Raw genomic sequence first — 4,789 nt, forward strand, 5'->3', positions numbered from 1 at the left:
TGTAATAGGCTATATATTAACTTATTGGGAGAAAACTGGTAGTTCTATGTAAAGTCAGACGTTGAGTACCCCCATATCACCAAAATGACATTGTTTCGCTGTGAAGCTTCAACTGTGAGATTGACAGTCGAATCAGGCTCCGCCCATCGAAGCATCGAATCTTCGACTATTAGGGGTCAGCCCTATTTTCTACCTTTCCCAGCTTGAAATGTGCAATCTGATAAAATAACATTTGCATTGCCATTTGAGATAGTCCACAGTCAGAAAAGAAAAAGGTCTGAGGTACAATTTTAAGGCATATATCTGTGGGTGAAACATTTTCCCATTTAGTTTCTCATCTGTGTGGGTGCGATGGTGTGTTGATATATGTGCGCATGAATGTGTGTGTGTGTGTGTGTGTGTGTGTGTGTGTGTGTGTGTGTGTGTGTGTGTGTGTGTGTCACATGTGTGTGTGTTTAAATGATGACATCACTTGCACACAAGGTTTTTCACACACACACCCCTATTTGGCCCGGCACAAAGGCATACACACTTCAAAGACGTGGGGTTTGGATCAAACGCAGTTGGTGCAGGTAGGTGGTGAATGTACACAACTCTCTCCATGGCTCCACTCCCTTCATCTATGGCTCTTTTCATGTCTATGCTTGCAGGAGCCACATTCACTACAATACTTGAATCTTAATTTGAATAAATGAGCTAGAATCCAAATTAAGTTGAGGTTCAAATAAATCAGATGTTGGAACCTGAGTATAAAGCAGTACTTGACCCTGTGCCTTCGGTCATAAAAATAATTAGGTTTTAAGGACTGAGCTGGCCAAAGTGTGTAAAACTCTGTGGACCTTCAAAGCTGACAGCCTTTGAAAATAGTCTCTGATACAACCACAACAGTACCTATCCCACTGTAGGCACCACAAATCAAGTTTGCTTCACATCACAGGACCTTGCTCTAGGGATTATTAGAGAGTTGTGCTGAAAATGTTACTGTAAATTCTGAAAAAAAAAATTGTAAGTTAACCAAAGCTAATGGCACACACAACTCTTGTTTAGCAGAAATCATCCACATCTGGCCCTCAGTCATCAATTTAATATTAATTGAAGCCAGATCTGATCACGGTGAAGTGCTCCCTACGAACCTGCATGAAGTGGCCACTTATAAACTCCCACTTAAGTCAGTTGCAAGAAATCCCTGTGGGTTCTCTGCTGCCCAAGTCACACAGTTCTTCAAGTTTATTCTTGGAAGTTTGACTTGTGTCCCTTTGGGACTTGAGGGTCAATGGTGGTGGGTGATCCTCCCCTCTGCTCTCCTTCCCTTCTGTCCCCTCCAACTCCTACTCTACTCCCCCTCCTGTCTCCTTACCTCACCCATGGGACGCAGGGAAAGTGAAAGCAGGTCACACAACTCAAACGCATGGCCAGCTCTATGTCCATTGGCAAAGACCGATGGCATGTTCATATCAAAATCTATACCCAGGCTAAACTCAACTTTTCAGTGCAGACAGGTATCTACAAGCTCAGTGATAAATGAAAGCAATAATTCTGTTGAAATTGGCTAAAATGAAGCCCTTAACAAGAGATGTTTTCATGTGTTATTGGTCAGTTCACAGAATCAATTTAATAACTCACTGTTTGTCCTCACTACAGATGTGTACTTGCATCTTTCAAAAGGCAACATTGTGTAAAGAAATAATTGTATTGCTAGACTTAATTGTTTGTTATGTGATTTTTATTGACTTTGCTTACTTTCATTACACTTATCTATTACACTAAAAGATATTATTTTATATCGGGAAAAGACTGTGCAAAGTTAAGAACTTTACAGTCGTGTCTTTATAACCAAGTAACAATCACTGTTAACCTGATAATATTCATAAAATTCTCCTCCCAACCCTGAAGATTCCTCCAGATTCATCATGTCAGATTCTGACTGTATCTTATTAAAGGCCTAATGGAATGTGATTGATGACAAAATTCCCCGTGATTAAAAAGAGCTGTGGCAGAGATGGTTATGTTGTTGAGTGGAGAAATGTCACCATGATGCTTTTAATGGGTTATTTTCAAATCGCCTCAGTGATTTACAGGATTGCGAATAATTTAATATGCCAGGCCAGTAACATTGTTGTAATAAGCCATCTAAAACAATTTATTGGGTGTTCTCTCACAATAATTCATGAGGGCCATGCATGTTTTATGAACAATCAATCAAACTCAAACTCCAGCAGCCTGGATAATGAGGAACTATTGAGAGGGATGAGGCCTATTCAAGCTAAGAGATGGAGTAGGACAAATACCGTTCTCTATGGACTACCTTGAACATGGCATAGTAGTTATTGTGAATTTGTCTGTTTGTCAGGATCTATCCGTTTGTGTGTGTGTGTGTGTGTGTGTGTGTGTGTGTGTGCCTCTGACAGAGACAGAGACACAGAGTGCATTTGAGAGTCCATCTTTTTAAAAACATGCAGTATATTCTGACATTTGAGACATCTGTCCACTATTACATCCAAGGCAGCAGAGAAAGTAGATCACAATTCAATCCATCAAAGATTATTGAATAGTGATTACACTCTAAGCAGCTTTGTAAGGCTCTACTTAGTAATACTCACAGTGCAGCTTTGAGCTAAAAGCTACCCTCAGCATGCTGAGCAGATGTCTAGCTGGTGTAGTGTTGACCATATTTACTATATTAGTTTAGCCTGATAGCATGCTAACATTTCTTAATTAGCCCCAAAGACAAAGCACAGCTGAGGGTGATGGGAATGTCATTAGTTTGGCAGGATAGTGGCACTATTCATAGTTTTCAGTCACGTGAAATGCGCGGTGACCTGGAGGGCAAAACAACAGACCAACACCACAACTCCCCCGTAGAGACGGCACAAATTTTATTGGGATCACCTCTCAACTTAAGAAAAAGAAAGGGCATATCGGATCCATATAACGTTACAGAATCCGCTGCCGCATTTCTACCGTTAAAAACCGCCAGGTCCCTGCTGCCGCTTGACTGCGTTAATGTTTACTTTTACCTTCTGGGGAATCCCTCACCTAACACAGCCCAGGCTTGTATCCTCCTCGATTAGTAAATCCATAAGCAAAACAACCATCAAGCATTTTGGCAACACAAAAAGTAATAAACTCAAAGTAACAGTGTATCACTTGCATATTGGTTGGCATGGAGCATGGAGTGCATATAAATACTTGACCTGAAGTCATTGCTGTTCATCCTGAGAGGAACATCAGAATCTGAATCAGAATGAGCTTCATTGCCAAGTAGTGTTTTACACATATGAGGTGCCACACGTAGAAAAATAAACAGTTATAAATATAGAAATATATGGAATAAACAAACAAATGCAAGTTATATAAGAATAATAAAAGAGTTGAGACAAATAATACAAATATTTGCAGAGAAAGAACAATGTGGCAGATATTTACATGTGCATTACTCCGGTTTGTGTTGTGCAGACGTATTGCTACGGAAGAGAATATTGTGTATATAAATTGTGTCAGTGGGGGACCCAGGCCTTGTTAATGAGGCTAGCTGCAGAAGGGTAGAAGCTGTTTGTGGCAAGAGGTTTTGGTGCTGATTGACCGCAGCCTCTTGCCAGAGGGGAGAGTCTGAAACAGTTTGTGCCCAGGGTGGGAGGGGTCAGCTACAATCTTTCCTGCTCACTTCAGAGTCCTGGAGGCGTACAGGTCCTGAAGTAATGGAAGATTGCAGCCACTCACCTTCTCTGCAGAGCAAAGGATACGCTGCAGCCTGCCCTTGTCCCTGGCAGTGGCAGTAGCGTACCAGATGGTGATGGAGGACGTGAGGATGGACTCAGTGATGACAGTGTGGAAGTGCACCATCATTGTCTTTGGCAGGCTGAACTTCTTCAACTGCTGCAGGAAGTACATCCTCTGCTGGGCCTTTTTGGTAAAGGAGGTGATGTTCAGCTCCCACTTGAGGTCCTGGGAGATGATGATGCCCAGGAAACGGAAGGAGTCCACAGTGGCGACTGGGGAGTCACGCAGGATGATGGAGGAGGGTGAGGCTGGGCTCTTTCTGAAGTCCACGACCATCTCCACTGTCTTCTGAGCGTTGAGCTCCAGACTGTTCTGGCTGCACCAGGTCACCAGATGATCAATCTCCCACCTGTAGGCAGACTCATCCCCACCTGAGATGAGCCCAGTGAGGGTGGTGTCATCTGCAAACTTCAGGAGCTTGACGGACTGATGACTGGAGGTGCAGCTGTCTGTGTACAGAGAGAAGAGCAGAGGGAAAAGAATGCAGCCTTGAGGGGAACCAGTGCTGATAGTCCTGGAATCAGAGACATGTTTTCCCTATTTTACGTGCTGCTTCCTGTCCGTCAGGAAGTCTGTGATCCACCTGCAGGTGGAGTCAGGCACATTCACCTGAGAGAGCTTGTCCTGCAGCAGGGCCGGGATGATGGTGTTGAAAGCAGAGCTGAAATCCACAAACAGGATCCTGGCGTAGGTTCCTGGGGAGTCCAGGTGCTGGAGGATGAAGTGAAGGGCCATGTTTACTGCATCATCTACAGACCTGTTGGCTCTGTAGGCAAACTGCAGGGGGTCCAGGATTGGGTCTATGATGGATTTAAGGTGGGACAACACAAGACGCTCAAAAGACACAATTACCACAGAGGTCAGAGTGACGGGTCTAAAGTCATTTAGTCCTGTGGTCCTTGTTTTTTTGGAGACAGGGTGATGGTGAAGGCTTTGAAGCAGGCTGGCACATGGCATGTCTCCAGTGAGGTGTTAAAAATGTCTGTGAACACCAGAAACAGCTGATCAG

This window comes from Micropterus dolomieu, linkage group LG20, assembly GCF_021292245.1.
Source record: "Micropterus dolomieu isolate WLL.071019.BEF.003 ecotype Adirondacks linkage group LG20, ASM2129224v1, whole genome shotgun sequence".
In the NCBI taxonomy this organism is placed as follows: Eukaryota; Metazoa; Chordata; class Actinopteri; order Centrarchiformes; family Centrarchidae; genus Micropterus; species Micropterus dolomieu.